Source organism: Petaurus breviceps, unplaced genomic scaffold (assembly GCF_028583685.1).
Source record: "Petaurus breviceps papuanus isolate PSGF00001 unplaced genomic scaffold, PetGlider_PUasm1.0 37, whole genome shotgun sequence".
NCBI classification, from domain to species: domain Eukaryota; kingdom Metazoa; phylum Chordata; class Mammalia; order Diprotodontia; family Petauridae; genus Petaurus; species Petaurus breviceps.
The window spans coordinates 8075689-8098683 of NW_027186296.1; the positions used below are offsets into that span (position 1 = coordinate 8075689).

Here is a 22995-nt window from a genome sequence, read left to right on the forward strand (position 1 = left end):
CCCATTGACAATCATCCAGTATAGTCAATTCATTTTTAGCAAAGGCATTTACTAAGATGATATAGAGAGTATTGTATTGGCATAGTGTAGTGTACTCCGCTTGCCCTAATACACACACACACACACACACACACACACACACACAATTCATGGGAAAATGGCATTAAATTTAAAATATGCTGTTAGTAAGGCACATACATATAGAGAATATGCGTGGCAAAGTAGTAACACATAGACGACATAGAACTTAGTACTGGAAGTCCATTTTCCCTTCACTGAGTCCTCACAAGGTTCACCTTGTTGCTCTCTGTTGGGTTCTGAGTGTCTATGCCTTTCTGGGGTCCTCAGCTAGCACATTGTTCACCCCATGAAAGGTCATTCTAAAGTCATCTATCCTTGGTATATCTCTCTACTCCAGAGATTCAGCTACTTCCACTCCTTTTGGCTACTACCAATATGGTGGACACTTCACCTGGCTCCAGTGGACACTGCTACTGATGCTGTAGCTATCTCTTTCCTTTTGAACAAAAAGTATCACTTTCTAGACAATTTCTTTTTAGGTTATCTAATATCAAGAAAGAACAAAAACAGAGTGACAAAGGTAGCTAGCTATGTGTTCATAGTCACCAAAGCTGGGTGGGAGACAGGGCATCCACCTTCCTCTCACACAATTCTGGGGAGGTAGCTCAAAGTAGACCTGCCTTATTGCAGCAAAGGAAAAAGGGCAACAGAAGGAAGCCTCGCTCCTTTTGTAAACCCTCTAGCAGGTGCTGTAATGGAAATGCAAACTTAAAGATCTTCCCTGCCCCTAGGCTAAAGTGCACCTGGAGCCTGGGGTGGGAGGCTTGTTTTTCAGTTGATACTTCTTGATTGGCCAGTGAGTCAATAAGGTTGTTACATTCTCTGAGCCGGGAGAAGGCTATATAAGCCCTGATGTGTAGCTTTGTTTTGGGACTCACTTTGAGAAGTGTTCTGTGATTTGATCTGAATTCTGGGAAGCCTTTGTTGAGAGTCCCCCGGCTTTGAAAAACCCAGATGTGGAAACCCAGATGTTGACTGGGTATGGATGTAATGGTTGGACAGTTTGGAAAGCTGACTACTTGATCTGTTAATGTCTTGATAATTCTGTCTGTATATTTTGAAGTTTGGGGTGCTGACCTTTTTCCCCTGAACAAGGTAAATGATATATGTCTGACTGATTAAAGTAAGCTTGTTAACCCATTTTGAGTTGCTTTCCTTTAACAAAGCAGATCCAAGAACCTGTGTGAGCAGGCACCTTGGGGACACTGGGGTGCTTGCTGCTACAGGTGCTGACTCATCAACACCTGTGGCACCCATCCTTCTGTTTCAGCAGTAATTAGAGAGCTCTTTGTTATCACATGGTACTAACTCCTCAATCACACTATTGGACATAGTCCCTCATAGTTTTATGTGATGGACAGGGACCATGTAGGGAATATCTATTTATAACTATAACTTATATATACTCTAGCCCTACTCTCTGGGGGCCAAGTGTGTTGCAAATTACCCCTCCCCCCAAGGGTTCTCCAGTACCCTAAGGAGTTTAGGAGACTGTTCTCCTGCCATCAGCCTGAACTCCTACCAGTAGTATTCTCCCTCCCCCCTTTTAGGAGTCAGTGACTAGCACCCCAGTTCCATTTAACCACTTAGGAACAGACTAGATTTTTACAAAAGGCTATTTACTTCAAAGGTATAGCAAAAATCAGACACAGAAACATTCTCAAAACCTTGAGGACAAAATCCATCCCTCACATACCACTTCATTGTCTGGAGAGGGGAGGAGATTTAGGCTTATGAGACAAGTTTGATTCATAGCAGGGCTTCACGACCAGAGCATGGGTCCTGCAGGTGCTAGTCTGAGCTCAGGGACCACCTAACTTGTCTCATTGTTGCTGTTACCTCTCATTGTTAGGCTACAGCTCACTGTGTAACTATTGTTTATGTATTGAGATTTTCCCATACTAAAGTAGATCTCCTTCTACAGGAGGACCCGGGCATATGTGTCTACTTTACCTCCTCCAACAGAATAAAGCTTTTTGCTTATGACTGCTTTGGACCCTATTTTTAAATTGTTGTTTTGTTTTATTTTATTTTATTTCTTAGAGTTAAGTATTGTTCTCAGCAAGTAAGAGCACTGACTCCTGTGTTGGGATGACCTGGAGATCAAATTCAGGCTCAGACACTCAGCACCACACCCAGAAATAACTGGCTGTGTAACCTTGAGCAAATTACTTAACCCCGATTGCTTAAAAAAAAAATTTGACCTTAGAGTTAATTATTGTTGTGATGACTTGTGTGAGCTCTGATAACTTTCAAAGTTAACTTTGGTTGTGATAACCTGTATGAGCTCTTTGGTATTTTTAGAGTTAACAGCAGTTGCATAACCTCTGTGACTTTTCAGTCATTTGTTTTCAGACTTGACATACTCTAGGGTCTGGGCAGGACCATGAGGTCCATCCATAGTATCATGGATTTAAAGTAAAGGAGACCTTAGAGATCATGTGGTTTAATCCCTTCATCTTATAGATGAAGAAACCTAGGCACAAAGAGGTTAAGTGAATTATCCAGTCAACCAGTAAGTGACTGAGACAAGATTCACACCCAGATACTTTGACAAGTCTCATAGGCTTTCCATTGTATCATCCTGACCTTCACTTACCATGCTACATCATACATAAAGTCTTAGTGTAGTTTTAAGCTTTAATAGCTTAAATAGCTTAAGCTTTAATAGACTTTTAGGACATTTTGTACTTAAAGGAACAGACCTAAAGGATTTCTAAGTTTAGAATGTGGAGCCATATCCTTGTCACTCTCAGGAGAACCCTAACTACTTCTGAAGAACAACAGAGATGCATAAACACACATTAATTTTTTTTTGTTGCTTTTGTGTAAAATTGTTTCTGATGGTCTAGCCACAGCTTCAGAACTTGCCACATCCCGGCATAAACATGTGAACCCTTTCGAAGTCAAGTATAGCACAAAATTCAAAGGCAAATGGTGGTAGGAATGAGGGGATTGCAAATGTCCTAGAGATCCTGATAAAGCATGATTAATCACACTGATTGTAGAACATTTTGCCTCAAATTCTAGGCAGAAAGCCTTAGATCTCATTTCAACTTGCTTATTTTTTCCAGATGAATGACCTCAGTGTGGGTGGTGACTTGAAGCTCTGAGCCTGAGAAGCTGAGACCTAAACTAGCAGGGGTATTGTACATGTATATAGGGATGGGGTAGCAAGGGAGAAGGGATCAGACTGACACATATATACTTTAGGCATTGGGTCGATCACCTCTGGCATTTTTCAAAGTATGTTATTTGTGTCACACCAGAGTTTGGGTGTTTCACTCTGAACCATTTAGTCCTCAATTACTGGTTGCCACAACAACCACAAAGTTTCTGTGCCCATATAAATTCCAACAATTGAGTTTAACACAGAAAAAAATCTGCATAGTATGATCTTACTCATGGTACCAACCAGCCAAGTCCCCCTAAGTTTGCATGTCACCAATATAATTCCCATTTGTGGGGTATTTGTAAAGCAACAAAAAAAATGTAAAGAGGTTGAATGTGTTAAGAAGATATCCATAGGAGACAATGGAAGATATTAAGCTCAATACTTGGATTTAGTTCTATTCATCCTCCTTATAAGAATGGCTTGGAGAGTAAAGAAATTGTATTCTTGCTTTTCATTCAACTTTTAAGTTTATGGAAGGCCCTATAACTTTTTACCTTTCTGCTGAATTTCATTCATCCACTTATAAACTCTATGCAGTTTAACGTGCTATTATGTGTAAATAAGAGGAGGTATGGCTTGGAGCCAGGAAGGCTCGGGTTCAAACCTGTCCCTGGACACACACTTGTTTTGTCATCCTAGACAAGTCACAGACTCAGTGCTTGAAGGCAGAGGCATCAGACATGAGGACTACAGGCCATAGCCCATAATACTCCAGGATGCAGCCAGAACCAGATTAAAATTTAATTGAAAAATAGTTAACAATATAAATAAAAATACAATAGGACATAGATGTTGGTAATATGTGATTTTCTAAGTCAATACTAGGCCCACAGGGATCTTTATCTATGATTAGTGGCCTCTGCTTCTATATCAATGAAATCATGTTTTAGCTATTCTTATAGTTTTCACTATACACATTATAGAGACAGAAAATGGAACTGTGATTTCGTTGATATAGGGAACCAATACAAGTCATCACTGTGGGCCTGTATTTCAGACCTGTTTGTCAAAGAATACTTTATCAGTATCATGGAATGTTTACAATATTCAGATCTCCCGGTCCTCAGTGACATCAGCTACAAGCTTTTCCTGTTTTGAGACGTTTGAGTATTTTAATTGGTGGAAAGAACAAAGGAGGGAGAAATGGAAGGGGATTGGAAAGAGAAAATTCAACTCATCCCCATGATTGACATTGGGTCTATTTTCATAGAGATAGGAATCTTCTCTCCCAAACCTTGGTTGGAGACTTAAAAAACTTCCCCCTTAAACAGGTGGTCATACAATGAACAAAGGGACTAAAGTTTCTTCACAGCCTCAGTTTGACTACTCAACACTGGAGAAAGTTTCCAGACTTCAAAGCAATGGTGCCAAACTCAAATAGAAACAGGACCACTAATCCACACATAAGAATCTCTATAGTTTATTATTTGCTTGGTTTCAAAATATAGTTAAGAGGGAGGATTCTGGAAAGATGGTGGAATAGATCAGAAAATTCTAGGCTCTCTAAATTTCCTTTACAAACAATAAAGAACATCACTTCAAAGTGAATGCAGAGCAGCAAAAATAAACAAAAGTTGGGGTAAAGCAGTTGTTCTCCTAACACTACTTGAGAGGACCTCAAGAAAGATTCTATTTCCAGGAGTGGAGGTTTGACTCCATAGAAGTGCAGACACTTCCAGGTCAACTTTCAGCTGAATCAACAAACAAGCCCTTGGCCAGCTGGGTCAGCCTCAGGAACTTTCACCTCACAGACAGTGTGGGGGTCAGATGACCTAAAAGGCGATTGAAGCTTAAGCTATTTAAGCTATTAAAGCTTAAAACTACACTGAGACTTTTGGAATACCCAATATAATGTAGCATGGTAAGTAAAGGTCAGGATGATACACTGGAAAGCCTAGCAAGTTGAGTAGGGGAAGATTGAAGGACCCTCCACTGTCTTGGGACAGCAGCCACAGTGGTGCTGACTAGACCTGGTCATGGGCTATTGTAATAGTAATGGAATTTAAAGATCCCCTTGCATTGGCTTGGTTTTTGCTTGATTGTGTTAAAACCCAGAGCTTGTGAATCCCACTTGTGGGATGGACTTGTTGACCTCAAAAAAGAGAGGAACTGAGAGGAGCCAGTGACGTAAATTTAGGGAGACACAAGAAAAGAGAGAGGCAGAAGAACTTTTTGGAAGCAGCACCTTGGAGGCAGAGAGAGACTGAGAGGATTGCTGAGGGCCACTTTGAATTGCCCAGGACTTTTGAGAGCTGCCACCCTGAGCTGCCAAGGACTGAGGAGACATGGCTGTTATGTTGATACTTTGTCTGTCTGTTTTGATGTTGTTTTGCCAGATTTGTCCACTGGTGAAGGACAGTGCTGTTGTTGCAGAAGTGTTGGAACCTTGCTGTTGGTTCAGAGCTCCTGAGAATGTTCTGCAGACAGAGAATGAATTAATGAAGACACTGGCAATGTATCTTGTGGCCTTGATAAATTTTGTCTCCCCCAGAACAAAGATTGCTGAGAACTTGCCTCGGGTCAAGATGAAGAAAAGACCTCTCTTTGGGTATTAGATGCTGTCCTTAAGCTTAAGTTGTAACTCTGGGGTAGATGGCCTATTCAGTTGTAATCCAAGGGTGGGGAACTTTTTACTTTTTTGTACTCTGAGATTGAACAAATGAATGTACTTTACTTATGATTGGAAACTAATCTCCATTTGAGAAGGGCTTTGTGATGGACTAAATGAATGTACAGCCTAGGGGTGGAGTAGTATTTAGAAGAGGGACTTTGTGATTGATTAAATGAATGTAATGTCCAGGGGTGGGATAGTACTTGGAGATTATTGAATTACACTTGGTAAATGCTGTATTTTGAATGATGTTATATTTTGATTTTCTCTGTTCCTAATTTTTCACTGAATAAAATGGATAGCACCTATGCTGGTATTTTGAACCTTGGGAAGTTGCCTTTGCTTGGCATTACAGCTATAACTGTGGGCAAGAAGGAATGAACACATGCCCAGTGAGTGTGGTAGCAGAGGGGTAGGGGTCCTATTAGCAGTGGGCCCTTGCAGGAGAGCAGAGTCTCTGGTTTTGGTACCAGAGCACAAGGGAGAGCTAAAGTTTGCAGCCACTGCAGGGACTACAGGGAGCAAGAATGTTTGTGGAACAGCATGGCTGGGGGCCTAGCCATGGCTTAGGAGTAGAGAGAAGTGCTCCAGGTTGGCCTCTGGACAGAGTTCAGAAAATAACAATACGAAAGGCCTGAGACCTGGGGCACCGTTACCCACAACTCGTGTCTAGAACCTGATTATGGCAATAAGCTTCAAAACAAAATAGAACAAAAATAAAAATGAGTAAGCAAAGGAGAAACAACCTGAACATAAACATCTACTATGAAGGTAAAGAAGATCTAGGTTCATACTCAGAGGAAGATAGTAAAGTAAAAAAAAAGTCAGTACTACCTCAAAGAGAAGCATCAAATGGTCACAAGCCCCAAAAGAATTCTTAGAAGAGCTTAAAAAGGACTTCAAAAATCAAATAAGAGAGATCAAGGAAAAATTAAGGAAGAAAATAGAGTAATCCAAGAAAATCAAGAAAATTATGAAAAGAGTAAACCAATTGGAAATAGAGATCCAAGAACTTAAGGAAGAAAATAACTCCTTGAAAACTAGGATTGGGCAAGGAAAAGTGAATATTTTAAGATACCAAGAAATAATAAAAAAAAATTTTAAAAAGGGGGAAAAATGAATGTGAAGCATCTTATTAGAAAAACAAAAGATTTGGAGAACAGATCAAGGAGAGACAATAAAAGAATCATTGGATTAAGTGAAAGTTAAGATCAAAAAGAATCTTGATATAATATTACAAGAATTTATTAAGGAAAAATGTTCTGAAATTCTAGAGCAAGAGGGTAAAGTAAGAATAGAAAAAAAAAACCCACTAATCATTACCTGAAAGAGCTCTTAGGTCACAGGTATGGGGAACCTGAAACCTTAAGGTCTTAGATTCAGTCAAAAGGCTGCACTTGAGGACTTAGAAGGTCACATATGACCTTAAAGCTGCAGGTTCCCTACTCCTATCTTAGGATGAAAACTTACAGGAATATCATAGACAAAGTTTCAAAGCCAGGAAGTGACCAGGTTAAGGAGAAAATATTACAAGCAATAAGAAAAAAAAAACAATTTAAACACTATGCACCTACAATCAGAATTACACAAAACCCAGAAGCTTCTTAACTAAAAGACCATAGATCTTAGAACACTGTATTTTGAAGAGTAAAAGTTAAAAGCTGTTAAAACTACAATAAATCTTTTGGGACATCTTGTACTTAGTAAAGAGGCAGAGTTAAAGGATTTCTAAATTCAGAATGTGAAGCCACATCCTTATTATTCTCACCAGAACCCTGATTACTTCTAAGTAACATCAGAAATGCATCAACACACATCAGTTTTTTGTTGCTTTTGTGTGAGATTTTCTTATGGTCTAGCCACAAACTGTTTCAGAGTGTGTCACACCTCAGAGTAAACATTATATCAAGATTTATCTTCTTTACCTAAAATGCAAAAGAATAAACTCTGGGGAAAAATGACCAAAGTCCTTTTTAAAGGCCACATGTCAGCCTAAGTGGAGAGAGTTCAACTCTCTTTCCCCTTATAGCATTGTCCCTCAATGTCAGTGAAAGAGTCAGACCAAGAGAAGAGCAACCAAGAGAAAAAGACAGAGGCTCTGATCCACAATGCCTTTTTGGAGGAACCTCCAGTTCCAGCTATGCAGTCTATTGAAAAGGCTTTTACTAATCAGGTGGTTAAAAGAACAGAAACAGCTAGAGACTATGCATGCTCAACTATCTTGTCTTGTATCTACTACATGTCATCACAAGTTTCTTGTAGCAGGTTCCCAAGCTTCTTCCACAATGGGGAGACATTGTCAAAGATGATCTATGAATGTGCTAGTTTCTGTTATCTCAAGATTATAAAAGAAAGCTTTTTTAAAGGGAGAAAAAAAGAGACCCTAGAATGAACAACCATTTCCCCAAAGGAAATAGCCAGAGCCCCTTACATTCTGGAGTATGAGGCTTAATATGAAACTCAAATACATGCTCTCTCTCTCTCTCTCTCTCTCTCTCTCTCTCTCTCTCTCTCTCTCTCTCTCTCTCTCTCCCCCCCCCTCTTTCTTTTTCTCTTTCTCTCTCTCTCTGCCCCCCCCCCCCCCTCCATTTCTCTCTGTCCCCCTCCCCTGTGTGTGTCTCTGTGTCTGTCTCTCTCACACACACACACACACACACACACACACACACACACACACACACACACATCCTATTTTTGGCCTGCTTCTCCCTGACAGTTAGAGAGGGAAAGAATTGGCTCTTTTTTTAGCCTCTCTCCGACTTCTTGGTGTTCTAAATGTCATTGTGCGCTCTATGGCATAGCCATCCAGGTTACTCTTTTTCAGGCAAGGTGAGAATCAGTCGCTATGAATCTTGAGAATTTTCCTATTTTAGGTACCATTTCTTCTACATCGCATTCTGGCAAAATCTCCAGGGTCACCCACCTTTCCTTGTTTACCACTCTTCTCTGGCTGATCTTTTCATTCTTTTTCTTTTCTTTCTCTGTCTTCCCCCATTACCTGACCCAGTTATCACCAAATGTACTTTCACGTAATCACCATTTATTCTCTCCAGTTGCTCAAAAGGTAAAAAGAGAAGGAAAAAGAGATGATCTAAGAACATGAAGATGCCAGCATCTCCATCTTATAAAACACATTTCTTAAAAACAGCATGTTACAGTGGAAATGGAACTGGATGGGTGACCAGAACACCTAGGCTCTAGTCCCAGCTCAGTAATTATTTAACAATTCATCTTTAACTCCTCAATCTCCCCTTCAAGGCATCCCTAATGTGGCCTCACACAATCTGTCCCAGCTTGTATCTGTCCCCTAATCAAGTCAGAAGATCTGCCATCCCCTGGATAAGCTGTGGTTATTGTTACCTCTGTGGCTTGGTTCATGTTCTTCTCACCTGAAATACCCTTCCCTTCTCACCTGAAAAGCCCCACTCCCTTACTCAGTTCCTATTTATCCTTCAAGGCCCAGATTGTATCATCTCCTATATGAAATCTTTCCTGATTACTTCAGCCTTCAATAATTTCCTTTGTCTTGGAAATCCTACTACACTTAAAAGTCTTTTCCATCTGTAATATTGCATTGTTTCAGTGGCACAGTTACTGTAGATATAAACATGTATCCAACACAAATAATGATGTATAGTCTATAGCCCGGTGTTAATCTTGTCCATTGGCAACACATTATTATAGGATTCTTTTACCTTTCCTAGGGTATTTATTTTTTCCAAAATGTTTTTTTCCTAGTTACATGTAAAAACAATTTTTAACATTCATTTAAAAAATGTTTCGTTCTACATTTCCTCCCTCCTTCTCCCCACCAAAAGGCAAGCAATTTGATATGTTATACATGTGCCATCATGCAAAACATGTTTCCATATCAGTCATTCTGTGAAAGAAAACATAGGTCCCTCCTTCCCTCCCCCCAAAAAAGAAATTTTTTAATTGTTTTTTTTTAAAGCATGCCTCAATCTGTATTCAGAGTCCTTTGGTTCTTTTTCTGAAGGTGGATAGCATTTTTCATCATAAGTTCTTCAGAATTGTCTTGGATCATTGTATTGCTGAGAATAGCTAAGTCAGTCACAGCTGATCATTGTACAATATTCCTGTTTCTATGTACACTGTTCTTTGGGCTCTGCTCACTTCACTTTATATCAGTTCATGTAAGTCTTTCCAGGTTTTTCTGAAAGCATCCTTCTCATCATTTCTTAAAGCACAACAGTATACCATCATAATCATATAGCACAACTTGTTCAGCCATTCCCCAATTGAAGGGTGTTCCCTATATTTACAATTCTTTGCCACCATAAACAGAGCTATTATAAATATTTGCACATATAGGTCCTTTCCTCCCTGCCCTTTTTAAAAAAAAATCTTTTCAGGGTAAAGACCTAGTAATTGTATTGCTGGGTTAAAGGGCATGTAAAGTTTTATGATCTTTTGGACATAATTCCAAACTGCTCCCTAGTTTGGTTGGATCATTTCACAACTCCATTAACAATGCATTACTGTCCCAATTTTCCTATATCCTTTACAATATTGGTCATTTTCCTTTTCTATCATATTAGCCTGTCTGATAGGTGTGAGGTGGCACCTCAGAGTTGTTTTAATTTGTATTTCTCCATCAATAGTGATTTAGAGCAGTTTTTTTCCATGTGACTACAGATAGCTTTGATTTCTTCTTCTGAAAACTGCTTGTTCATATCCTTTGACCATTTATCAATTGGGGAATGACTCAGATTCTTATAAATTTGACTCAGTTCTCTATATATTTGAGAAATGGGGCCTTTATCAGAGAGATTTGCTGTAAAAATATACATAGACACCCCCATGCCAGTTTTTGGCTTTCCTTCTAATCTTGGCTGCATTGATTTTATTTGTGCAAATTTTAAAAAATTTATATAATCAAAATTATCCATTTTATATGTGTAATGCTCTCTATTTCTTGTTTGAACATTTTTTCCTTATCCATAGGTATATTCCATGTTCCCTTAATTTACCTATGTGTATCACCCTTTATGTCTAAATAATGTATCCATTTTGACTTTATCTTGGCATATGGGTATGAGAAACCAATCTATAATTAGTTTTTACCAAACTGCTTTCAAATTTTCCTAGTAGTTTTTATCAAATAATGAGTTCTTGTCCCAAAAGATTGAATATTTGGTCTTATCAGACACTAGGTTACTATGGTTATTTACTATTGTGTATTGTGTACCTGATCTATTCCACATTTCCATCACTTTATTTCTGAGCCAGTATCAGATTTTTTTGATGATTACCACTTTATAATACTGTTTGAGATATGGCATGACTATGCTACCTTTCTTCATATTTAAAAAAAATTAATTCCCTTGACATTCTTGACCTTTTGTTCTTCCAGATAAAGTTTGTTATTATTTTTTTCTAGCCCTATAAAATTTTTTTGATAGTTTGATTGGTAAGGCACTGTATAGATTATATTTGGTAGAATTGTCATTTTAATTATATTGGCTTGGCCTACCCATGACAATTGATATTTCTCCACTTATATAGCTCTAACTTTATTTGTGTGAAAAGCGTTTTGTAGTTTTGTTCATATAGCTCCTGGGTTTGTCTTGGAAGGGAGATTCTCAAGTATTTTACATTATCTACCATTACTTTAAATGGAATTTCTTTTTCTGTCCTTTGCTGTTAGACTTCATTGGTAATATGTAGAAATGCTAATGATTTATGTCTTATTGTCTCTTGATGTCTCATAGAATCATTAGTTTTCCCTTGCCCAATTCTAATTTTTAAGGAATTATTTTCTTCAGTGAGATTTTGTACCTCCTTTTCCATTTGGTCAATTCTATTCTTTAAGGAGTTATTTTCTTCAGTGATTTAAATTTTTTTTCCCATTTCACCAATTCTGCTTTTTAAGTTCTTCTCTTCAGTGGATTTTTGTGCCTTTTTAAAAACCTTGCTGTTGATTTTTTTCCCATAATTTTCTTGCATCACTCTCATTTCTTTCCCCAAAATTTCCTCTATCTCTCTTATTTGATTTTTAAAATTATTTTTGGACTCTTCCAGTTCCTGAGACCAATTTACATTTTTCTTTGTGGTTTTGCACGTTGCTGCTTTGATTTTAGTGTTTTCTTCCAAGTTTGTGTTTTGAACTTCTCTGTCACCATAGTGACTTTCTATGGTCAGATTCTTCCCCTTTTTTTATTTATTTTTCCAGCCTATTTCTTAACTTTTAACTTTATGCTCAAGTTTGGCTCTGATCCTAGATTAGAGAGGGCACAGTCCCAAGCATCAGGCTTTTTATGCTGTTGTTATGAGAACTAGTTCTGGGAACCTGTGAGTTTTCAGTTCTTCCAAGTTGGTTTGATCTAAGGAGAGGGGTACTCACTACTCTTCTGGCTTGTGCTCTGGTCTTTGAGTGACCAGAAGCACTCTTTTCCCACTCTGGAACTGTGACAAGGGACCTCTCTCCTACTAGTGTTCCTCCTTGCCCTCTGCAACCCAGAACTGTGTATGAGCGATGCACCAGAATCCTGAGCTTAGTGCCAGCAAAGAATCAGTCCCCTGTAATCTCTCTTTGACCAATTTTCTGACCCCCTTACAGTCTGTGGGCTGGTGTAACAGCAAGCACCCTAGCACACCTAGCACACGGGGTGACCTGCTAGCACAGGTTCTTTGATCTGCTTTTAAAGGAAAGACTGCTCAAAAAGGTGTTAACAACCCTACTTTTAATTACAGAGAAAGAAGTGAATGTAGAAAATACAAGCAAAGAAATTAGCACAAAGACCAGTAGAGAGGGCTCCAGCTATTTGAACATAACAATATTACTATACACTTTACATATATCACTGTATTGAGGAAGCACAGATATCTAAGCAGTCAGGGGGCTCTGAACATATGACTACTCAGTCTCAACCAGGAAATCAAAAGATCCTTCTCATGAGCGAACCCCTAAAGCAAAATGCCAACCTCCCAGAACATGTAACAAAGACTGGACCTTTGATTGTCTCAGGGTCAGAAGACATGAAACCTACTTGATTCAGAACAGCTGTGAATTATCAGGGTTCAAAAGAGATCAATCCTTCAGATGTTTACTATTTAACCCAAGCCTGGGAAACTGAACTTCAAAAAGAAAACAACAAAAATCCCACCTTGCTTGGACTTACAGCTGGAATCTCCAAAAGTTTCCACTGTCACCCTCTAGGCCTGCTCTTGGCTTGCACTGGACTGTGCTCTATTCTCCCTCCAGTAAGTGACCTTCTAAGGTCACTTTTGCTGACCTTCTAAGTTGTTTTGGCCTGGAAAATTCTTCTCCAGAATTCATTTTGAGGAATTCTTTTAAAGTTTTTTGGAAGGGAATTTGGGAGAGCTCAGGTGAGCCTTTACTCCACTATGTTGGCTTTGCCTGCCTCATTCTCTTCTAACTTTCCAAGTGATAACCACAGGGTCTCTATCCAGGTATATAGTACAAAAAATACAAAAAATGGAGAAAGATTTTCTAATTCATTAGAAATTAACCCATAGGGGTGGCTAGTGCTGGCTCTGGAGTCAGGAGGACCTGAGTTTGGATCCAGCCTCAGACACTTAACACACACAAACAAAACAAACAAAAAAAACCCCCTAGCTGTGTGACCTTGGGCAAGTTACTTAAACCCAATTGCCCTCCAAAAAGAAAAAAAAAAGAAAAAGAAAGAAAGAAAAAAAAATTAACCCATAAATTTAATATATTAGTTTCTCCCTGGGTCACCTCATGTTTCCCCCTTAGAGCTCTGTATTAGGCATAAGGTCTCAGGAGACTTTGTTACTTATGGGTTAGTCCTTTGCCTAACAACTATCTTCTCTAAACTGCCATCATGATCAAGCCTTCCTCTCTTTCATCTTCCTATACACACATCTATGTCCTTAATACAGAATGACTCAGTCTTATCAAATGGAAGTAATTTGCCTAAAGCCTTATGAGTTTTCTTCCTATAGACTCCTCTCCAGGAGGAAGGGAACAGTAGTAGTATCTTTAGAGAGTTTATAGATAGAGAGTATCTTTTAGAGAGTCTAACTATCACTGTAGCCCATCTCCAGCCCATTCACCAAACTCTCCTTCAGAAAATATACAATTCTGCCATAAGAGAAGACATTCTCCTTTTCTTGTCCCCCATAAGGTCCTCTACCTCCTGAATTACCCTATGTCTCTTCTTAGTGTTTATCTATTTCCTATCACCATATCAAGTTAAAACCCCACTTCCTGAATTCTAGCCAGTATCTTCATTTCCTCTTCTCTCCCTTCACCAACGGCAGTCATGAAGTCAACCCTTTGGTCCTTCCAACTCTGATAGGTAAAGTAAGTTTTAGCCTTGACTTGCTGGAAATCAGACCTCCATACCACTTCCTGGACATATCCTCACCTAACTGTTTCTCTATGTGCCTTTAATGTAAGCTCCTCAAGGACAGGAACTCTCTTACTTGCTTCTGTTTGTATCCCTGGTGCTTAGTACTATGCCTGACCCTTAGAAAATGCTTAATAAATGCATTTATCTTTTCCTGACATGTAAGTTATCCACAATGTGATTCTATCCTATCTATCCAAGTATATATCCATAACTAGCTTTAAGCCATAACATCCTCTGTCCCCTGAAAAGATAAGAACCTGGAAACTGCATACAAATAAGTACTAAGAGAAAAAAGTGGTAACTTAAAAGAGAAGGGGGACTCCGGAGGTTTTACTGACATCTTGCATTAGGGGCAGAGTGTGTGGTTTGTGTGTGTATACGATTCATAGATATTAACCACTTGCATGACATTGAACAAGTCATAATCTCTTAGGTCTTAGTTTCCCCATTTTAAAAATGAATAAGGTGGATCAGATGGCCTCTGAGGTCCCTTTGAGGTCTACATCTATGGATCTATAAGCTGACAACAGTCTAACTATTGCCTCCTTCCTGAAGCCAGCTATGATTCTCACACACCCTTTATGGTGTAGGAATCCCTCCACCCTCCCACACACACTTTAGTATTTTTTTATACCTTTTGATGCATTTATGACAGAACATTGCATAATCCCCCCCCCCAATCCTCTATGAGATCATAGACTCTATGAGGATAGGGACCATGCTGTAGTTAAACTTAACTCCTCCCTCAGTACCTAAAGCCATTGGGTTCTGCCCATAGTAGATGCTTATTTTTTTTTAATTCCTACATACTTCAAAGTTTACTCATTTTGAAGGAGAAAGAGAATCTAAGCTCCATGGGCAGCACATACTCACCCACCATATTCCCCCAGTTCCTATATTCAAATAAGATAATATCAGTAAAGTGCTTTGCACTGTGCCTGGCACATATTAGGTGCTTAATAAATGTTTTTTCCCTCACCCACCTTATCTAATTGTTGCAAAGTCACTTCCCATCTGGTGTTCTGCACCTACCCTTACCAGACAGATAGCTCAGATTCTCTCAGCCAACTCCCACAAATTTAATGCTCTTAGTGCCATAAAATATTCAATTTACCTCCCTTTAAATTGGCATTGGGTATGTGAGCAGTTTCTCAAATCTAATCATATTTTCTTCTCTTTCTTGTTCTTGTCAATAGTCTATTCTAAACATTGACTATCATGGAAATGAACCTAGTACCTGTCAAAATCCTGAACTGGAAGGTCCCAGTTTGTTTGGGGCCCATGGATACTTCAAGAAACTCTCTGCCTTGACCTGCTTTTCAAGGGAGAATCAATGAGAGACAGAGAGAGACACAGACACACATAGAGAAAGATAGGGACAGAAAGACAGTGAGAGAGAGAGCCCACACACGAAAGAAAAAAAAATGTCACTTTGTATCCTTTGTCTCCAGTAGAACAGAAGGTCTTTAAATTTTGAACTTCATTCCATATTATAAAGGAAGTATAACTCTTTTATATAGCAACATTGTGCCTAAGAAGAAGAGCATTTCAAAGACTTGGCAACAATTTATATTCCCTAAGGAAAAATGTCAACTTTGATTCAAAAGTCTTCTGGAATATCTTCACTCTAATCAGAGTTCCAGAAGAGGCTTAGGGTCTTCTGATGCTCAGGTACACCCTCCCCTCACCCTCCCCCGCACCTGCCCCCAGCTCTTCAAATTATGTTAAGCCATCCTAACAGCATAGTAGGGAAACATGATAATGGTCCATGCATATAGTTCCCCAACATATCAGCCATGAAAAAAGCAGAAATTTGCCAACTTAAGGGTTTGGGCCACGTATGCCATCTCACATCACAGAGAGTTCAGTATTTTTAATATTTAAACATGTACACACAAAAACATTTAAAAAATCCTTCCTTGTTCCCCCCACCCCATGCTCCTGTGAAGCTGATTACCTGACTGAAATCTAGTCCGAACTGTGACCACAGGATGGGGAGGGGTTAAGAATTTCCTGCATTTTCTCTTGATCCCTATTGTCCAAGAATCCAGCAGCTGCACTCTTTGTGACTCTGGAGCAGTGAACTGAGGATAGAATAGGACCTAATCTTTGAAGAAATAGTTGGAAGACCCCACAAAACATCACAAGTAAACTTCATGGATTGCTTCAAAAAGCAAAACAAAACTTCTTTTCAGATGTCCTGGAATAGAAGTTAACTTTGAGCTCTGGGTTCATCTCTGAGGAAAGAGAAATCCAGATCTCATAGGAAATAATGGGAGTTTTACCTTCACAATGCTACTTGCTTTCTGAATTTTGGTCTAGCACAGAAATGGGAATCCTTTCAGTGAGTGATAGAGCTGAGGGACAATCTTAATCATCTTGCTTGTAATTAAATCTGCTCAGAGAGTACTGAGTCCTAGGTTTTGATAGCAGATGGAATTATCACTTAAAAATCACACACACACAAAAGGATGTCTGGATGAAATCTGAAGGTCTGGTGGTTTAAAGACCTCTAGAAAATAAGATACTTAGCAGGAGTGAGTGCTCTAATAGGAGGTATGAGCTAGAGTTAGGCCTTGGAGGTCAAAGAGGAGACTGAAAATGGCAGGAAAAAAAATTCAAAAGTGTTATCTGGTTCGCTCCCAAAGTTTCCCAAGAACCTAGAACTTCACAAATTTGTGTGTGTGTGTGTGTGGGGGGGGGGAACCGAGTGGGGGGAGAGGTGGGGTAGGCAGGGTGGAAGTACTTATATTATACCACTTCCACATATGGAAAGAAATAGACTTCTTTCCAAAACCATAGATTGCAAAGTTGGGTGACACATAATTTTGTTAGCCTAATAGGAGATCCGTTTTCCTAAGACAGATGTCAGCAAGACTGAGAATAGAGCAAATACAATATTCATTCAAATATACAACATTTCTTCATAGTATCTTCTGTATGATGAAGGAAAATGAAAAGTTGTAAGGAATCATAAATATTTGTCCTTCTTCCCTAAATAAAGTGCATGAATGTTTTCATCTTGACAAGATTAGTTACCAGGAGAAGGACTAGAGGCTTGGAAGACAAATAAAATAAATTGTCATGTGTGGAAACAATGACTGTATATGGTGTGGTATTGTACAGATTACAAGCTATTAAAATCCCAAACTGCACTAACACGTTTGGGACACCCTGTACCATCTACTTTGTCTACTGCAAAGTATGGAACCTATAATTTATCAAATAGGTTTGGGTTTTTTTTTTTTAACCCATGAAAACAAGTTGCATCCTTCTCTGCAAAGATCATAAGCTCCTAGATGACAGGGACTGATTTATTTTAGCTTTTTGTATTCCCAGAACCTGGAATGGAGAATTGAATATACTAAGTACTTTATGCATGTAAACTAAAGTTCAATGAATAACGATATTTTGCTGCTTGGACCATATCTGTTAAGTATTGTAGAGTACAAATTGTTTTTTTATATGTTTTACACACAGCACTGCTGGTAAAAAATAATAATGAATACATGTATATTTTACACATCAATGGTTTGAGATCCAAAGTATCCTCGGAAAAACGTTAGTTTTGTTTTTTCTTATATGGGAAATTGAGAAAAATATAAATGCTTTGTATCTTCGACCTTTGCTATGTAAAACATACGTCCTATGCAGGGATTTCTAAGACAAAAGGGCTCGTCCGGGATTTGAACCCGGAACCTCTCGCACCCTAAGCGAGAATCATACCCCTAGACCAACGAGCCACACTTTAAAAAAGGGATAGGGTATTTTAAATTCAGATCGAAGTTTTCAGCCACGTTAAACTTTTCTGATTTAAGAGAAAACTTTAAAACAGTTAGGGACTGGGAGCCCCCTACCGGACAAACTGCGATTAAGCTCCACGCAACCAAACACACAGAAACTTGTTTAGAAACTTTCTGAATTGTGATTTCCCGCCCCCAACTACGTGTGTGTGTTTAAATTTCGGAGTGCGATAAAGATACAAATGACTTGAGCATGGAATAAATCCAAAAGAGAGTTGCATTTTGGGGAGAAAAGATCCTAAGGAGGTATAACTAATAAGGGAGAAGATACTGAGAAAAGAGAAGGGAGTGTAACACTGTGTTTTGTGGCCTTTACCGATAAAGTGGTTTTGGAAGTCTTGTTTTTTCTGCCTGAAGGTCAGAGAATTGAAAGACTAAAATGACATGTTCAGGTCGTTTCTAGGCCTGTGGTCTTTGTGCAGGGGAAGAAGACTCCAGTCCTCAGTACCGCTGAATGCACCTTTTTCAATCTGTTCCTCTTTTATCTTCAATCCCACTAGAACCAGAATCCATCCCAGATATTTACTGGCTCCAAGATGGAGAGAAACTTCTTTCTTCCACTTTCTCCTTCCTCCCAACTCTTCACGGCCCACCTGCAACTCTCTGTGCTGTGTTTTTTTCTGCTCTTTCTCTAACAGGAAATTCTGAATTCTGTCAACATGAACTTTTTCAACCAATCCCACTGGTCGCCATATGAAAGTTACTATACAGTTATGAATGCCAAACAAAACCAAATAGAAAACTAGTCAAAAAGTTGTGTATGTGCATATAACTAAGCTATGGTACTTTAGATTGTACTGTGGCAGAGGGATGGAAGGTCCTTGATCAAAATGTCCAGCCTGAGAGCTTGGACTCAAATACTGTTCTATTAGGTTTTAGAGTCTCAACTATTCGAAACTCCTTGGGATTTTATTAATTATTACCTTGAATGAAAGTATTCTCTTCTCAATGTGGTTTGGACTTCCAACTGCATTCTGTGTCAATGTGTCAGGGTGTATTAGTGGAGCTCCAGCTATGGTGTATAGCTCCAGACTGGAAAGTAAAGACTTTTCAAGCTTATAAAATATATGTCAAAACCTCTGTAAATAAATCAGAAAACTTATCAAGAGGGGCCGCAGCAACCTATTAAACTATCTACTGAGACTTGCAGAGGTTGTACTCTCACATAGACAAAATTGTGGATATTTTGAAATAACTGGGTTTCCGAATTATGGGATCTGTAACCCTCACAGTCAACTTAAAGTCCTCATCCAGGCTCCAGTGCACCTGGGAGGTTTGTGGAAGGGAACTGAGAATGGTGGTGGTGGAGAATGTAGGCCACCAGGAACATAGGACCATGTGTATCAAGTCACAGCATCTATTTACTTAGAACTATTTCAGAATTAGGAGCTGAGAATGTAAGAAGAATAGCATTGGTAGAATGAATGCTCAGAGAATCCTAGAAAATCCGAGTCAGTGGACTTCCTAATGGTTTGATTGCAGGAAGTATTTAGGGGTCAGCTTCAGACACTCCTCAAATTAGATCATACAGGGACTGAAATAAGAAAAACTGGCCCTACAATGCCATTTTGGAGTGCTGACCCATACTTCTCTCTACCTAATTTGATTCCTTCCCCTTCTGCCATCATCTTTCCTCTTCATTATTCCCAATCTGAGAAAAAAAAATCTGGGGTCCCACAAAACAGAGGTAGAGGAAGTCTTTTTCCCTTATCTCATTTCCAAACCTATAATCTTTCTATGCTGTTTCCCACTCGCTGTTAGCCTCCCTCTTCTTCTTAAAACATCCCTATCTTGGTTGAAGAAGCCACCATTTTTATAGCCTGCAAAATTTGAAATCTCAGAGTTATCTTTGACCTTTTTTTCCATTTTTTAAATGAATATCCTCCCAATATCCAATCAGTTGCAAAGTCTAGTCAATTCTACCCACCACCATCTCCCCCTCTGTCTCTCTCTGTCTCTCTCTCTCTCTGTCTCTGTCTCTCTCTCTGCCTCTCTCTGTGTCTCTCTCTGTCTCTCTGTCTCTGTCTCTGTCTGTCTCTCTCTGTCTCTGTCTCTCTCTCTCTCTCTGTCTCTCTCTCTGTGTCTCTCTCTCTTTCTCCCTCTCTCTCTCTCTCTTTCTCTGTCTGTCTCTCTCTCTCCTCTAAACCTGATTTTTTTTCCTCCTCACTTTTTAGTGCTTTATGAAGAAGTAATGTTTGTAATCTACGACCACCTGCCTCTGTAAGATATTACAAATGAGTTTGTTTTCTAAATAGTGTTTCTGTTTATTTTCATACATCTGGACTCGATAAGAAGATAAAATATTTGCTAGCAAAGACAATTTCTAAGGTCTTTTGTCCTCCTTGCAGAATTCATTTTTATTTGTTAAACTTCCCTTCAAAATTGTGTTAATACATATCCATGTCTGTTCTTTTATCTATTAATGACATACATCAGATTAGAGCTATTTTAATTGCAAACTAAGTATTCTTGATTTTGTTTCTTCTTCTTTATCTTTCCCCCACAATTCCAAGGTACAGAGACAGCAGATTTCACAATGGCTACCACATCAGTGATGAGTAATTTTCTTTCTATTATGGTGCACTCAATTTCATTTTTTGTGTTGCTATTCAATATTTACCATGTCTAGTGCCTCTTAAATATCTTCTTGAAGAAGATACTTATAATATATAGCATGAGGTTTCTAGGGAGTTTACAAGCCTTTGTAGCCTGTTGTTTCTTACTCTAGAACCACCCCCAATATATTTTAATTCTCTTCCACTCTCTGTCCCCCAGGCTTACCTTTGCATTGAAGTCACCTAGCATTAAAATATATGCTGATTTAGTAGGATTTTGTGGAGTTGTTCACAGAATTGTTTACTTCCTCATCCTCTGCAACACATGTGTGAGAATAAACTGTCATCTTCTTGGTGGCCTTCATTCACCATTCACTCAAAAAGCATTTATTGAGCATGAATTATATGTCAAATATTGTATTAGGCTTGTGGATACAAAAGTGAACAAAAATAGTCTTTGGACTCAAGAATGCTTACAATCTATTGGAGATAAGGTGGAAGACGTGGAAAAATTTTCAATCTAGGGAATTCAACATTAAGGACAAGACAGAGCTTCATGGGGATGTGAACTTGTGGCCTTACTCACCCTAAGTGAAAAATAACAAACACTCTTAGAACACCAAACCTGATTCTCCCCACAGGAGACATCATTAGTAATATCCATCCACTTGAGGCAATGCTGATTGTTTCCATCAGATATGTGTTTTCCTTCCTTTCAGAAAACTGGAGTACAGAGGTATGCCAAAAACAAAAAACAAAAAGGAAAGAAAACCAGTCTCTCACCATCAACTCTAGATTATGTTTTAGGAAGAAAAAGAGGGAAAAAATATCCATTAAGGCAGTGTTTCCTTTATAATAGAGGGACTCCCTCCTTGGCTCCACTCAGCTCATCTAACTGTTGGGTGAAGGTGGAGCCTGTGTATGAGGGATAGAAGTTAAAAATGAATGTCAAAGGGGCAGCTAGGTGGCTCAGTGAATAGAGCCCCGGTCCTGGAGTCAGGAGGACCTGAGTTCAAATTTGGCCTCAGTCAACCCTTTGATGGCTCTTTTGATGTAGCTACTGTTGGATAGATAGACCCAGAAACCAGGGGCAGAGAAGTAAAATGACTGAAGTGAGAGGTTGGAGAAGTGAATGAGGGAAGTACAATAACTAATTCATTTCATTTTCAAAAGTATTTATTAAACAACTGCTATGGGTAAAGTACTGTAGTAGATCCTGAGGACTGGATAGCAAAAACCACAAAGGAAGATACCCCTTCTTTCAGGGAGCTTACGCTCTACTGTGATTATACTACATTTGAGTATTTATATTCCAAACAATATTATGAAGTGCCTCACCATTAATTTGCATTCATGCATAGAGAATATACAACAGGAGCAAGCCTAGTATGATCTATTTAAGAAGAGGTGGCACTAGCGAGAGATTTATGGAGCTTATCCCAGAAAATGATTTTTTTTTAAACTCTGTAGGCAGAATATGTGGTAACCTATGTAGTCTGATTATCAGACCATTTAGATGCAACTAAGTGGATGCATAGTGAATAGAGTACTGGGGCTAGAGTTAGGAGATTCTCAGATCAGATCTGGTCTCAGACACTTACTAACTCCTGGCAAGTCACTTAATCTCCAACAGCCTCCTTTCCTCACTGTAAAATGAAGATGATGCCAGCACCAACTTTGCAGGGTTGTGAAGTAACATTTATAAAGAGCTTAGTACAATACCTGGCACGAAGTAGGTGCTTAATAAATGCTTAGCAATTCCTTCCTTGTCTCTAATAGCCTGCCATGAAATCCTGTCCTAACTGGAATGAAATTCCAACCATTTCAGACTAAACAAAAGATAAAAATTTGGCTTCTGAAAGGCACAAGTAAAATTCATGTTTCAAGTGGGTCTATCATTAAAACACACACACACACACACACACACACATTAAAGACATGAGACGTAAACTGGCTAAACTTCCAAATAAAAAGACAGGCATTGGCAATTCCTGTCCAGAATGACATTATGAAGACCATGAATTAGAGGAAGCAATGTTCTGTAGTATGGAAAAAATGATTGGACTTGGGGTGAAAACTTGAGTTTGAGTTGTGGCTCTGATAAATAGTCCTCATAACTGTAACTGTAACTCAGTTTCTTCATCATTGTTACCTAATCTTATCTAACTGCGATTATTCTGAGAAATGTGCTTTTAAGATTTACAAAGCACTATATACATTGTTATCATTAATGAGGCAAGACATCTAGGGAGAATGTTAAAACACGGCCAACTTAATTTTCTTCCTATCTTTATAGTTACTTAGTGTCAGATTTAGATGGGCTTGCTGGGAGAGGAGTCTAGCACACTGGATACATGCCACAGTTAGAGAGCTTTGCAGAAAAATAACACTTTGGGAACACGGAAACGAT

At 38.9% G+C, this 22995-nt stretch overlaps 1 protein-coding gene and 1 non-coding gene across 2 annotated transcripts in view; both read right to left on the reverse strand.

The window, feature by feature from the left end:
* The window catches only part of RNASE12 (ribonuclease A family member 12 (inactive)), a 54481-nt gene that overhangs the window by 28392 nt on the left and 3094 nt on the right, over nt 1-22995 (reverse strand). The gene's annotated exons all lie outside the window — the stretch shown is intronic.
* Nucleotides 17899-17970, reverse strand: TRNAP-AGG (transfer RNA proline (anticodon AGG)). Its single transcript has one exon. It is a non-coding gene; the product is annotated as a tRNA-Pro (tRNA).